At 40.4% G+C, this 16,197-nt stretch overlaps 2 long non-coding RNA genes and 1 pseudogene across 2 annotated transcripts; 2 read left to right on the top strand and 1 right to left on the bottom strand.

The window, feature by feature from the left end:
- The first annotated feature begins 1,478 nt into the window (after positions 1–1,478).
- LOC135117192 (uncharacterized) lies at positions 1,479–2,628 on the top strand (annotated as a pseudogene).
- Positions 2,629–8,627: 5,999 nt separating this feature from the next.
- On the top strand, positions 8,628–14,793 carry LOC126055671 (uncharacterized). The gene is made up of 4 exons (XR_010276738.1): positions 8,628–9,211; positions 9,608–9,779; positions 10,357–14,320; positions 14,587–14,793. It is a non-coding gene; the product is annotated as an uncharacterized LOC126055671 (long non-coding RNA).
- A 349-nt stretch (positions 14,794–15,142) lies between these two features.
- On the bottom strand, positions 15,143–15,963 carry LOC126054563 (uncharacterized). Its single transcript, XR_010276739.1, has 2 exons — positions 15,650–15,963; positions 15,143–15,538 (listed from the first exon to the last, which is right to left on the bottom strand). It is a non-coding gene; the product is annotated as an uncharacterized LOC126054563 (long non-coding RNA).
- Positions 15,964–16,197: the final 234 nt, after the last annotated feature.

The raw sequence follows: 16,197 nt of genomic DNA on the forward strand, positions 1-16,197 counted from the left end.
TGATTTCTCTATTTTCAATTTACAATAGCAATTTACCAATAGGTCCTGAAAACGCTCTCGCGTATAAGTAGGTATTAAAAACAATGGACTGCCAAAATTTGTATTTTTTTCACTCGGTCGTATTACTAACGATGCAGTTATCATAAAATAACTGTTTAAGTGCATAGAAGTAAGAAATATAACCTGCCAATGCCGAACCAAATTTCACTATGTTTATAAAATTTCAAGGTCGTTGAGCGAGCCATAAGTAGGTATGTATAAAAAAAATATAAATGCCACTTCTAACGACACTCAAGATAGCAACTTTTGAGAGGTATTAAATGTAAAAATTCCAAAGTTGAAAAAAATTACACACCCTACTTTATAAGTAACTTCGGAAGAAAAAAAAATGAAAATTTTGTTTAGCCAAGGTTAAAGTAGCTCCATCTGTGGTTAATAAAATACATCAAATTTGTCAAAGGAGCGAGGTGGTAAATGACAATATTACCATACATTCTTTATACAGGATTACTATTTCAACAGATGGAGTTGTGTATTTTCCGTAATTCACCATAATATTTTAACACGTAGTGTAATTTTTCGATAGACATTTCAATAGTGTTTGTCAGTTTGCCGTGCCACATCAGAATCCAACTATAATTCTGTGGTGTTAAGGCAAAAGGGGATGAGTCAGAAATTGTGAAAAATGAGTTAATTACACAGTTGGGTACAAAATTTTACGAACTATCATGGTAAAAAGGAAATAAGTCAATATAATGTATTTTATTTCGTGAATCTCCAATAAAAAATACGAGTCTAGTCATATATAGCAAAACCTAAAAAGTAAAAAGGAGTTTTGTCTAGTTATCTTCTTATTGCATACGTGATCCTTTACTTATAAAATTAGGTATATGAGATAAGTCGACTTGTGCCTAAATTCATATTCGTCGTTCCGCGTTAGTTGCATTTCGCGCGCGAAGTTGACGTCTTTTTACTAGTGCAACGGTGCAAAAAATCCTAAAATTATGGTTTACGTGGGTAATTTGAGTGTTGAAACCTACAGAAATGAATAGGATTAACAAGTTCGATTTAACGTAAGTATGATGGATTTAAAACCTTTAAATTATGAGCTGATTCGGATCTGGATGACAACCACTATGGTTTCCGTAAAGGGCGTTCAACAGTTGACGCTATACTGCTTCCTCCACGCATGCGCGTGAGGGTCCTGGCGGTCCTGGCGGAGGAAGCAGTCGACCGGGGCGAGGTGGTTTCGGCGGTGTCGCATGACATCGCTGACGCGTTCAACACCCTGCCCTGGAATATCATAAAGGAGGCGCTCCGTTATCATGGAGTGCCAGGGTACCTCCGTCGCATAATCGGGGCCTATTTATCCGAAAGAGCTGTCGTGTACCCGGGTCGAGAAGGATGGGGTCGTCAGAACATCTCTTCCTCAGGGTCGGTTCTCGGCCTCTCCTGTGGAACATTGGCTACGATGGGTCCTGCGCGGTGCGCTTCTCCACGGCGTCAGCGTGATATGCTACGCTGACGACACGCTAGTCACAGCACATGGGTAGACGTACCGGCAGGCGGCCATTCGGGCCACAGCCAGTATCGCGCAGGTCGTGGGTAGGTCTTGGCCTCGAAGTGGCCTTGCACAAATCCGAGGCCCTTTGCTTCCATAGGCCAAGGAAGAAGCCACCTCCGGGGTCCAGTATCGTGGTGGGAGGGGTTACCATCGCTGTGGAGCCGACAATGAAATACCTGGGACTCGTTCTCGAAAGTCGTTGGGACTTCGGTCCACACTTCCAGCGGCTCGCTCCTCGGTTGTTGGTCGCAGCTTCAGCGCTCTCACGCTTGTTGCCCAACCTCAGGTGACCCAATACCTCCTGCCGGAGGCTCTATATGGGGGTCGTGCGGGCGATGGCGCTTTACGCCGCGCCAGTATGGGCGAACACCCTGACGGCCCGCAACCTTGCAGTGGTGCGAAGACCACAGCGAGCGATGGCCATCAGGATTATAAGAGGATACCGCATGATCTCCTTCGAAGCTGCATGCCTCCTAGCCGGATCCCGGGACTTCGAGACCGACAGCCCTCGCGTCACTCTATACATGGCGCGAGGAAGCGGTGGGGCGGGCCGAGCGCCTCGAATCGTGCCTCAGCAAGTTGAGGTGCGCAGGGCAGAGCTCCGCCAAGACCTCATTGCGGAATGGGAGCAGCGACTTGCGCGACCCACGGCAGGGCACGCCGCTCTCGCGGTGGTAAGGCCCATACTGAAGTGGCTGGAGGGACGCCACGGCGCCCTCAGCTTCCGGCTGGCACAGGTCCTTACCGGACATGGGTGTTTCGGAAAGTTCCTGTGTCGCATCAGTCGGGAGCCCACGCCCGAATGCCACCACTGTGGCATCTGGGGCAACGCAGCGCCGTGACCTAGCGGCAGCAGTAGACGCTGCGGGAAGTCTTTCGCTGCCGGCTGTCCTGTCCTGCATGGTCGGCAGCGAAGATGGATGGAACACCGTCGCCTCCTTTTGTGAGGATGTGATGGTTTTAAAGGAGGCGGCGGAAAGGGAGAGAGAAGCTGCTTCCTCTCTCCCCGCCCGCAGCAGACGTGGAGGACGTCGCAGGCTGACTGATCTCCGGCCACCATAGGGCGCGGCCTGCGGTCGACAGATTGGGGGCGTCTGTCGTCCGATCAGAAACAGGCCTCGAAACGGTGGCGTTGTGTTGCGAGCGCCTCTTTTAGTGGAGCTTGCTGTGGACGCTGGGTGACGGCCACAGCGGATGACGGGGCCCGCCTTTGAACATCTGGGGGGCCAATACCTGTCGGGGGTGCGGAAGAATGCTTTGGCGATACCCGTGCCCTCGACAATAGGTAATTGAAGGCAACACTGGGTGGGTTTTTAGCCGGTAAGAGTCCGGCACACCCCCTCCACAGACCCCAGGTGGAGGGAAGTCCATGAGGATTTACCCCCTGCCAAAAAAAAGGTATATACGTAAGTAATAATCTATACATATAATAAAATGATAGGAAAGTCAAAACTGTACATTGAATTTTTTTTTTAAAGAATACTTGGGGGGTGATCTATTATCGATTCTGACCCCAAATATATAGTTTTTAGAATTTTTGTCTGTTTGTCTGTATGTCTGTATGTCTGTTTGTCTGTATGTTTGGTCTCACTGAACTCGAAAAGTACTGCATAGATTTAAATCAAATTTTGCATGAATATTACCTGGGGGCCGGTTCAACATATAGGGTGTATAGTATCACTCTATCACCTACGGGGCATGAGCAATGAACGATTACTTCTGTTAACATTTCTGTAGCAGCGTGCTCAGTAATAACAAATATTTGAATGTTGAACTTATAAAAGTTGATCGGCCTATTATCAATCTTTACACAGATATAACGCTTTTATAAGTAACTTGGGAGAAAAATTAAATTTTATGAAATTGTTAAGGCAAGGTTAAAGTGGTTCCATCTGTGGTATATAATATAAAATACATAAAATTTGACAAAGCAGCGAGGTGGAAAATAACGTATTAATTACCATTTAAATTCATAGATGGAGTTGTACATTTTCCGTAATTCGCCATATTGTAATTCTGGGTCTAATTTTTCCATAGATATTTTAATAGTGTTTGTCAGTTTGCCGTGCCTCATCAAAATCTCGCTATAATTGTTATCTTGATGCAAGGAAAATTGATAATACTAAGCCAAATCTAAAACAATGCCATCTATGGATTTTTGAATTTCACGCAACCATTAACTATCTTTTAAAGTCATAGATGGAGTTGAGTATGTTTTCATAAAATATTTGAAAATGGAAGCCACTGTGCGTCAATTTACAAAACGCACCTACGCGCGTGAGTGCGCGAAAAACCCGCATGATGATGCAGATCTGCACTCCCGCAGGAACGCGCGTAGGTGCGTCGACACGCAAGATGCAGCGTGATGCGGGGCAGTGTGAACTTCAGCTAATCTTCCAGGAATGTGGTGGCCTAAAAGCAACTTTAACTTTGAATGAGTACTTTTGAGTAGACCTTCAATAAATTTTATTGTAGTGAAAAACATGTAACGCGTAAGGATCGTAGAAGAAAGGAAGAAGATTGATCTCTCGCCAGGGCTGCTGAGTGTGAAGCAAGACTCCTGTAGCTTGAGAAACAAGCCCAGATACAAAGTGCAGATTAAAGAAATGGGACCTTCTCGATTTAATACCATACGCACGTTAAATACTTTATCGCCTTCGGAAACGTACATTCAACTTCTGATATATCAGATCCGAGCTAAGTAAAAGAAAATAACTATGTTGGGTATCATTCAGTTACATAGACAGAATTGCTGTCAAACGTGTTTTGCTCAAATGTGCCCCGCCTGGGTAGAGCGCCGCCGTGTCCCCGTGGCGGCAATTGGCGCGGCGACCTCTTGCACCCGCCCCTGGTTCAAGCCATGGTCCGGCGCGAGTAACGGGATGCCGTTTCCTCCTTCTGCGTAGCAATCATTCGGCGGCGGAATGACTGAAAATTTGCATTTCTCATCGCAAGCACTGCGGTGGACGTGGAAGACTCTTCGGGAGCCGGGAGTCGAGAGACGACTCCAGGCCACCGTTGGCGTGGGTTTGTGTGGGTGGTGAGTTTGGGTGGTTCGTCGTCCTTCCGTCTCCTTGGAGAGGAAGGAGAGTCAGCGAATGGCAATGGGGGTCCCACCAGAGCCAAAGCCTACTAGGGCTGCGACATTGTTTGAAAGAGTTACCGGTGATCTGGTACCGGTGATACTAAGAACTTTAGAATAAACATGGTGGGTTTTAGTCAGTGTGAGTTTGACACTCCTTCACGCTGCACCTACAGCCAGACCAGTCATCTTCAGTAAAGTGAATGTGGTCATCTTCATCACGTATTTACCAACTCATAGTAATCATCATGCACACCCGCTTCTCTAACTTTATTGAAAGATCAACAAGATTTTTTCAGTTAGGGAGTTATATTAACTACGCTACTATTTACATCAATATTAGAGTGTAATTAAATTATGTGGGTGTTGGCTTTAAGTCAAACCGAATCTGTTTGAGTACCAATATGTTACTTGGAGTGCCTATCTGATCTCCTCAAACCAGTGAACTGGACACCACGTTACCCAAAGTACGCCTCTCTGACGTTCCGCCGCCTCCTTCTCGAGCATGACTGCTTCACAGAAGGAGGCATCCCATTCCCTCTCGCCCTGGACCATGGCCTGAACCAGGGCCGGACGCGAGAGGTTGCCGCCGCTTAAAGCCTCGACGAGAATACGGCGGTGCCCTTCCCAGGGCACTCCTGGACTGTGTGGTCCACCGTGTCCTCGTGGCTGTCCGCACAGTGGTGATACCCAGGCGCCTCCTCACGACCGACTGACCTGAGACCGGACTTACCGCCACTATGGTGGCGTGCCTTATTACTTTCGCCCCTTACGTAATAATTTTCCAATCGGTTGACTAGATCCAGAGATTTCCACAACGTCACAAACTTTACTTCTTTTGTTTAGATAAATAGTCACACATCGTCGAACTACCTTCATCGATCAACCCGTGCGGCTGCTAAGTAATAATCCTAATTATACTGTCATGTGAATGGATACACCTACGGGATAAGTAGTATTTTGTCACGCAGACGAAGACGCGGGCAACAGCTAGTAGCAAATAAAGAGACGAGTCGTTCTAGGATTTTTTTTAATTTGTACCGTGTTATGGAAAAAGGAGATATGTCAGTTATTTTAATAATTAAGAAATAAAAATATTTTTCGGGTACATATAAAAGACGACTAAATTAATAAATGAAAATAAAACAGAGTTGTGTAAATTATTTCTACACACTTTTGACTAAACTGCATTTTTATTACAAAACAAACACGCGTTTTTTTGATTAGCCCCTGGTGAAAAGTTGTGTTTTTTGACTCATCCTGATGAAAAGAAAATTAATAGTTCTCAGCCAAATTTAAAACGGTGCCATCTAAATGATTTTTTGTACGTTATGTCAAAAATGATGACTTTAGTGGAACAATAAATTATCATTTAAACTTACAGATGGAGTTCATATCAGGATTTTTTCATAAACATACTTTAGCTTATCTTCCACTAATGTGGTGGCCTTAAAAACAAATTACTTTGAGTGAGTAGTATTAAGTAGACCTTAATTATTTTTTCTGATGCAAAATATGTAAACTTGATCCTAGAAGAAATGAGGATCTATCTCTCGCAAGCGCTGCTAAGCGTGAGGTAGGTAATGTAGGATTCTGTAGCTTTAAAAACAAGCCCAGATACAAAGTGCAGATAAGAAATGGGAGCTTTCTCTATTTAATACCATACACCCGTAAAATGCTTTATGCGTCTGAAAACGTCCAAATTACGCGGAGCATACCAGAGACATGCTTACTTTCAACTTCTGATCGCAAATACACCGTTCACGATTACGAACAGTCTCAGTAAGACCCGAGCCAAGTCTAAAAAACACCTTTTATATAAAACTACGTTTGATGTCATTTAATCACAAAGACAGAATTGTTCTCTGTTGCAAATCCTATCCACCTATATCCTATCCTAATCCAGAATGCATTGCAGGTGTGCATTGCACAAAAACCATCCTATTCGAGAAGTCAAAAGAGTTGACCTGCCAACGTCAGCTTCTGCGCTAAGCAAGTGTTCTTAATAGTACCATCAGAATTACATTCATCGTTGAATGAGGTGAATAAATTTTCAGAAACCACAATAACAGTAGGAGCCAAAGCGTATTATCGCTTCATAGAGCTCTGATTGGCCCCAGGTGACCAAGTCAGGTCTGATTTGTTCGTTCATCAGATCTTTGAAAGTGCTTCGGTGGATACTAACTGTCGTCCTGTTTACGTATGACACAAAATATGGTATATAAATGTCCTCCGCAAGAGCGAAATTTTCCCGGTGTGCGGTAGTGACGCACAGTACACAACACTTCTGTTTCTTTTGATTTTCTGGCTCCACCAAGAAACGACAAATTGCGAGCGTACATTTTGAAAATCTTGGCAAAGCTGCAGGTTTCAAGTACGAACACATGAAGTGGACTCTCACAGATACACAGGTACATTTTGCCTATTCGTGAACTAATGCAAACATTTCGGTGGAGTCCCGGCTTAGGCCACCACATTAGGTGTGCGCGATCCTCGGGCGTGTGAGTAGCGCGGGCGCCACGCGTGCGTCGCGAGCGCGTTGCGTGAGCGTCACGTTTTGCTGCCCTGCGGCATTTGCAGCGCGCTCGCGGCGCGCACGCGCCGCTCTCCTTGACGTTTAACTGCTAAGGCGTTTAGCGGGCGGCGGGGATAGCGGGCGAAGGGGTAAGAACGCAACTCGAGCGCTGGGTGCTCGCCGCGAGCGCGTCGCTTGCACTCTTCACACATGAAAATGTACAAATGACAGCTTTGTCAGACTCATAGCATATAGACATAGATTAAAGCTGTTTCCTGTGAAAATTACTTACGCGCCATACGTAATAATTTTCCACATTGGCTGACTAGATCCAGAGACATTCACAACGTCACAAACTTTACTTCTTTTGTTTAGATAAATGGTCACATCCACAACACAACCTTGATCAATGAATCTATGCGACTGCTCAGTGCTAATCCTAATTATACTGTCACGTGAAAGAATGCACCTACGGGATAAGTAGTGTTTTGACTATTCTATATTGCCCACGCAGACGAAGTTGCGGGCAACAGCTAGTACCACATAAAAAACTGTTTTAACTGGTTTAAGGGCTTATTACACTTGACTAAATTCAGTCGTCTAAATGATTCAGTCAAATGTAATCTAGACACACGGCAGTGTGTCCGCCAAGTCCGAGCAAAAAAAAGCGACACACCGGCCGTGGGTTATATTACACGAACCATTTCGGGCCAAATTCGATTATTATAAATGCGAAAGTAACTCTGTCTGTCTGTCTGTCTTTCTGTCTGTCTGTCTGTCTTTTCTTCACGCCTAAACTACTGAACCGATTTGTGTGAAATTTGGTACAGACATAGTTTGAAACTTGAGAAAGGACATAGGATAGTTTTTATTACAAAAAAAAATATATTCCGGACATATAGCGCCATCTATTGGTCAAATCAAAAATCTGCTGGTACTCACTATTCCACGCGAACAAAGTTGCGGGCAAAAGCTAGTAAATAAATAAATTAAGTATAACGTTTTCATTTTTGTTTGCTTCTCAACTAGAGCTATTAAGGGTAATTTACACCATCGTTAATTTGACCAATGAGCCGATGATGATGTTTGTGACACATAAAATAAAAAACTTTTTTACAAAAAAATTAAACCGACTTCCCAAAACACTAAAAAGCCTAAAAATAACTAATTTTAGGTGCATCGGCCTAGAAGTCGGTGTCTAATCAAGGATGTGCCTAAGTTAATTTTGCCACCAAACCCAACATAAATATAAATGTAGATACGAGTTTCACTAACTGGACACATTCGTGGTGAGTCTAGTGTGGCGAAATGACGAATAACCTTTGATAGTTTTTTCACTATTCTTCAGATGGTTTAACTTTGCCACAGTACACACATATGATTCAAATACTTAGTACATAATATTCTGTTTGAAGTTATTATGCTACTCACAAATTTTCTGGTCTTTATTTGACGTCAATATAATTATTTCAAGCTTCATGTTAACCGATAGCATGGACTGAATCACCTCATACGCAACTCCTCAACTATTATTCAAACGGTATGTCTACATAGCTAAAATTACCATTATCCTCATATTATGTAGCAACCACTTTATCTTGCAGGAGCAAGTGCAAAACATATTTACTAATTTAATAGATGCGTTATACTTCATCACAGCAAATTATTCATAAATTGTACAGACTTCAGGCCAATAGCACGTCGCATGATGGTGCTTTTAGTAGTAATAAATGTGTTGTTAGTATTTACAATCAGTACAATCGCTATTTACTTTGTGAAAGACTCTCAAAGAGCCCAAAGCAGTCCTTTTGAAAAACTTATACATAAATGCTGCTCTACCGATCGTTACGTGGGGCTGAAGAGAACTTGTGTGGACTACAACGAAACGCTAACATTGTCCAACATCAAAGTATATGATAAAGCATTAAACAGTACAGGAAAGTCACTCCAAGAAGTTTTCAGTCTGATCACGAAGAAATTTGAAGATGAAGCCTTTAGAAAAAACGCACTGGATGTTACTTTATTGAATTTTAACATTTATCTGACTGAGGTACGTATGTGTCTTGATGTTCCTTTTATTTGATTATAGTCCTTACTCACATCTCAGAGATCCACTGCTGACATCTTTGACTGGTGAGCATAAACTGCTCCCATTATAACTGAAAGTACCTCTATAAGGACTGGTTGGAAACGGCTTGGTTCCAGTACAGCCTATCTGTGACTTTCTCCAGATCGTTTGACCAGCTCGTTGGTAGCCGTCCAATGCTCAGGTATATTTTATTAGTCTTGACTATGCGTCGTCTCATATGGGCTTATGAGGTTAAAGAATGAACACAAAAACAAATGAACATGTTTTGGAGGTTGACTAAACATTAGAAATGTACATCAGAGACAAACAACTAGAACTTGATGAATTTTGCTTTAGTGGTCGTCAATTTGATTTCAGAGCGGTGTCCTTACACTGGAAGTCCCAAATGCATACAATCGCTGGTTTGCAGTACCACAAGGCAACTACTGCGTTGACTTTCATGTGACTGACCCAGGTGGAATCACTCCTAGATTCTGGGCAATCCTGCCTAACGAAGAATTTATTGAAAGTAGTCTTTACACGACATGTGGTAAGTTTTTAACACGCTTTTATTAGGTCGACCTAAGAAACGTCATTACAAATCCAATATGTCAAGACTACTATAAAAATAACCAAGTGACCTAAATCCAAAATAGTGGCGTACATTAACTTTGAATAAGACTATAAAGTAAAAAACAAAAATAAAAGTTTAAAAAACTAAAAAACACAAAATATTTCGGACACCACGCTCCACGCTTTCTTTCATCAAACTAAATGTCCGAATTATTTTGTAATATTTAGTGCGTGCTTAAAGCGTGTTTTTCACACTGTTCCTTACAGCTACCTCCATATCTTGCTTCTGTTTGCTATTGGTGCTGATAGTCTACATCTTACTACCTGAGCTCCATCACGTGGTCGGGAAAATAGTTATGGCGACCGTCGGAAACCTATTCATAGCCTTTCTTCTGATGACTATCATTCAAATAAATAAGCTCACCGAAGGATCTTGTATTCGATACAGATAAATGCAGATAAATGCCGATTGCCGTAGCTTATTTTTGAAGTAGCTGTTTTTGCATATTAATCAGAATATTATGAAATACTGATCTGTATCTTCTGTCTCACAGGTACTGGACGGATAAGTACTATACTTGCCCAGCATTTTTAAGGTTTTCGAGTAGACCAATAACCACCAATATCGCCTTGCGGACAATTAGATCGTTTTGATAAAACAACTTCTGATGACGACGGCGGACAGAGAAGGAATACGGGCTACTCACGACCAGGGAACACTCTGGTGTTCATGGAATTATGGGTGTTCTTATTAGAAAAAAATAACTTGTCGTAGCAAGTTATCTAACAAATTCCAAAAGTTGTTTTCTTTGTTTTTGCATCATAAGCCTTATTCTTACGATGCAATACCAATGTTATGACTAGGAATCTTACTAAATAAAGATGTATTTTTAAGATTAATAAAATATACCAGGTTGTAGTTACTTAAGTCAAAGGTTTTTATTCCATATAGAACTGTAGTGGGACCTACACTAATTGTTGACGCATCAATATTGTCATACTGTACTTGCATTGTGTTCGCCTCCTCAGTTGTCCCGTATATCGCACTACCAACGCACGCTACTAAATATTGTGACTGTACCCAAATCGTATGTAACCTAATTGGAGTCAGATAATAAAAGTGTATTAATTAGTATTCGGTTTATTTACTTATCTCTGAACACGACACCCCACCATCTAAATTGGTGACCCCGTGTGGAGAAAGTGTGAACTGTAACCAGTGAATTTGGACTTGTAATTCAGTGAATCGGACGACCGGGGCAACTCACACAAGTGTACGTAGTGTCGGCTTAATATTAGTGCGCGTCAAATTAAGAAAATTATAATGTCGTCTGAGGACAAGAAGGTCGTTATTGAAGAACATCAACTGTCGTCCATCTCCATCACAGCTAGAATTCCGGAATTTTGGAAGAAGTCACCTAGAACATGGTTTATCCAAGCAGAAGCAGTTCTAAATCCTCAGAAGATGTCTGACGAATCAAAGTACCAGGTCCTTATTTCAAAATTACCCCCCGACGCAGTTGAGCAAGTTACACAGATCCTTGTGGATCCCCCTGAGAAAAATAAATATGAGACCTTGAAGAATAAGTTAATATTTATATATCAAGAATCCGAAGAGCGGCAAGTAAAAAAACTCATTGGCGAAATGGAATTAGGCGACCAGAAACCATCACAATTACTAAGAAAAATGCAAGACCTAGCCAGGGGACGAGTAAATAACGAAACACTCATAGTTATGTGGCAGAATCATTTACCAAATTCGGTGCGAGGAGTTTTAGCTGTAACGGAAGAAAAAGATCTAGAGAAATTGGCATCAATAGCGGATAAAATAATGGAAACAACGACTCAAATAAATAGTGTTGCGACTTTCAAACAGGAACCAGGCCCATCGGGTTCTCAGGACCAAATTATTTCGGCAATAAACAAATTGAGTGATAGATTACAAAATTTAGAGTCAAGATCACGAAGCCGTTCAAATAGCTGGCGAAGGAATAACTTTAGACGCAACAGATCCAGGTCAGGGTCAAGAAGTCGCACAAGGAAATTCGAAGATCCAAATTGGCTATGTTTTTACCATTATAAGTATCGCAGCAAGGCAACTAAATGCGTGGATCCATGTAACTGGAAGAAAAAACACGACAAGGACAAGCCAGCGGAAAACTAGAGTCGGTGCAGTCTGCGACGGGAGGCTGTGACCGTGCCTTCGGGAATCACCGTCTGTGTGTCAGAGACAGGAAATCGGGCTTAAACTTCTTAGTGGATAGTGGTGCAAACGTGTCAGTGTTACCGCGGAAAGTAGCCTACATGAAAGGTAATACAAGTGAGTGCTGTTATAAACTCTTTGCCGCAAATGGAACTCAGATTAACACGTATGGTACATTGTACTTAGAATTAGATTTAAACCTAAGACGAGCATTCCGTTGGTTATTTACATTAGCGGACGTACAGCAACCAATATTAGGTGCTGACTTCTTAGCTAATTTTCAGTTGTTAATTGACTTGAACGGACGAAGGTTAATCGATCAAATAACTAATTTAAGCACCAAAGGCAATCTTTCTAATTCTAGTGAGCCCACTTTGAAAACTATTGTAAATAATTGCCCTTATTATGATTTATTATGTGAATTTCCAGAACTAACTAAGCCAGTTTCGTACAAAGAAACGCCTAAACATAATGTTTGTCATCACATTGAGACCACAGGACCTCCAGTGCACGCACGAGCCAGGCAGTTACCACCAGACAGGTACGTAAAAGCTAAAAATGAGTTTAAGATTATGCAAGAGCTTGGGATTTGTAGGCCGAGTAAAAGCGCTTGGGCAAGTCCCTTGCATGTTGTTCCTAAGAAGGACGGGAATATTAGACCTTGTGGAGATTATAGACGTTTAAATGCGATTACCAAGCCTGATCGATATCCAGTTCCCCGTCTTCATGATTTTACGTATATGTTAGATAATAAAAAGGTTTTCTCAAAGCTAGATATAAATAGAGCCTATTATTGTGTGCCAGTTTCGGAAAATGACATTGAGAAAACTGCAGTCATAACACCGTTTGGTTTATTCGAATTCGTGCGTATGCCATTTGGATTAAGAAATGCTGCACAAACTTTTCAACGTTTTATGCATCATACTGTTTTACAAGACTTAGATTTTCTTTTCAATTACGTAGATGACGTCATCATTGCATCGGAAAATGAAGAGCAGCATAGAGAACATTTACGAAAAGTTTTTGAACGTTTTAATGAATTTGGTATAACGATTAATTTTTCAAAGTGTAGTTTTGGTAAAGATAAATTAGAGTTTTTGGGTTTTGAGGTCTCTACAGAAGGAATTAAACCATTAGAAGATAAAGTTAAAGCGATTATTGATTTTCCAAAGCCGGATACTGTAGAGGAACTTAGAAGATTTTTAGGCATGTTAAATTTTTATAGAGCTCATATACCGCATTCGGCTGATCATCAGGCAGCGTTAAATAAATATTTAGGGAATTCAAAGCGTAAGGATAAAAGTAAAATCAATTGGACACCTGAAGCTACGAACAATTTTGAAAAATGTAAAGATGATCTTAAAAATGCTACCTTATTGTATTTCCCATCGGCACATACACCTTTGTCATTGATGACGGACGCATCAGACACAAGTGTAGGTGCTGCTATGCGATTCTGTAACAAACACATCATCGATGCTAACAACGACGAGTTCACAGATGTCGCATCGTAGACATCGCTTTTAAAAACAACGTTGATGAAAACCGTATTCGGTTAGCTCAAAAGTTCGTCGACGATCTGCCGAACAACGATGACGGGTAGGATGTTTACAGTGTTGCCAAATTTCTTCTAAAGCAATTTAAAGTATAATCGAGAAAATCTCGACTAACGTTTTTTGGCGTTATTTCGACATTTTAAATCAATGTAAATGCATAATATGTATGTATAAAACACATTCTATTCGATAAGCAACGAATATTTAATTAATCATATCATTTTCGACATAGAAAATAATGACTCAAATCTTTGACATTTGTTATAATCTACGTTATGTAGTATAATATATAGTCTGTGTCATTTCAAAACTTTTCAAAACCAAAACAAACATTTTGCTCATAACTGGATTATATCTTTATTTATCTAAATACGAGATTTCAAAGCTCCAAATGGCTTTAAGCGGTCAAGTGGACTTTAAAAAAAGTTGTACCCCTAACCAACGGCATTCTACTTGTCCTGTGTTTTAGTTTGGTTCCAAAACTATCGAAAGTAAGTACACAGTACGTAACATTTACATTTTAATATACAATACAGTCTTTGTGAACTACGTGTATTAACTAAAACATTTATCTTTTAGTTAATACACTGTTGAGTCAGCTGGAAGAGCTAGTAAGCTTTTTGGAAAACAAACCATGTTTGATTATGATGGGCCCATGATCGTACTGCAAATGCGAGCAGTCATCAGGCACGATCCGAAAACAACAGCCCCAAACAGTGACGTAGTGGATGTATGGAAATATTGGGGCAGTGGTGTAAGGTTAGTAATCAATAATCATTTATGAACCTGTGTGTTTACTGTTGCATTGAATCATGGTAAGTACAGTAGGTACTCTTTTACATTGTGTTTTGTATGTATTAGGTACTAAATTAGTGTTGACAGCAGGCATATACAATGATTTTACTCTATCCTTCAAATTCAATCATAAAGGCATTTGAAATTGCAACTGAAAGTTAAACCACACCAAGCAAATAGTAGTTATATTTATTTTATATATAACCATATAAGTTTTGCTTGTGTTGCAGTACTGGAAGGACAAAAAGGAGCATTTCAGAGGAAGTCCAGTTCTATTGCAGCTGCGAGACAACATGAAGAATTTGCCAGAACTTGGTATAATTGAGTTAAAAATACATTCCATTATGCAAGGAGAATGTTTTGGAATCTGAATTTAGATAAATAAATCCATGTTCATTATAAAATACAAAATAATAAAAAGACATGTTGAATTAAAATATTGTTTTATTAATTAATGATTACAGAAAAGTTAAGTATTTTTATAAAAATTACTTTGATGCCTGCACACTATTGTGTAATGTTAAAAATGTTTATATTACTATTTAACATACACTAGTAAAATACATGTGCATTGTTAGAAGGTGTCACACATATTATTGTTTATTAAATAACTTCTAGCATGACCTCCACGGTCCAAGTGACTGCTAGAGTCTGGCTTGCTTGTTAACCAGGTCACAGTTGCTTCTTACTATATAATAAAGTACTCTGTGACTAGTTCTTACCTCGTACTTATCAATAATATCTGGATGGTTGATGGCATCTACTGTATATTGTTGAGTCCTTGAGGCAGATGCCTGTGAGCCATTGTTCTTGCAATGTCACATAGCATTATCTGGTACATAAATCCCACTAACCAAAAAATTGACAGTACATACAAAAGGTTGATGGACAGTAAGTTTTAGGCACCTATCCACTGTACTGTATGATGATTTATATTATATCGATTAAGTGTAATATATTAGTGTGGTTGCTAATTCCTCCTTAACGATTCGCCTTTGTTAGGAAAGGAGAAATCTTCTTTCCACTGTCTAATCTGTTCTTCAGTCAACCTTAATATAGTTTCTATCAGTAGTTAGTAAATCCATAATACGTATCACGGAGGCCTGACTTCTTATTTATTTAATTATCTTGATGTTTAGTTTCTTCCAACAAAAAAATCATACAGGAAAGACGAACTGCCATCTAAAACATTAAAAATAGGCGTAAACGTTTCAGGAATTAAAGTACGATAAACAAAACATCATAAAAACATATTTTCACATTGCAATTTATTAAATAACTTGTTTTACTTACATTTTAATCGCCTTCATCCAAGAAAACATCCACAATTTACAAGCTTTTCGGTTTGACAGATAAAATCGAGGGCGAAGGCGAGGTTGTCGTTGCAGGCGAGGATGTTTCGTGTTGCTGAATACCGATTTTCATACATTTGGCACCAAATGTTAGTTCTATGTCACGCCGTCAACATCGTTGAGGCGCTACGATCGCGCATTTTTAACTAATGAATACCGCCTACTTTTCATCTGATGTTACAACGATGATTTCTTGGTTGTAAAGATGTTTTGCGTTAGTGAATCGCACCCCAGTATTGCAACAAAAAGTTGATGGCAATTGGAAACCTTTAGGATATTTTTCGAAAAAATTAACTGAAGCACAAAAGAAATATAGTACATATGATAGAGAACTTTTAGCAATTTATTTAGCAATCATACATTTTCGTAATTTAGTTGAAGGTCAAGAATTAATAATTTTTACAGATCATAAACCATTAACTTTCGCGTTTACTAAATTAGGTACCAATAGAGAAACTTCTAGGCGAACTAGGCAAATTATGTTTATTA

Source organism: Helicoverpa armigera, chromosome 8 (genome assembly GCF_030705265.1).
Source record: "Helicoverpa armigera isolate CAAS_96S chromosome 8, ASM3070526v1, whole genome shotgun sequence".
NCBI lineage: Eukaryota > Metazoa > Arthropoda > Insecta > Lepidoptera > Noctuidae > Helicoverpa > Helicoverpa armigera.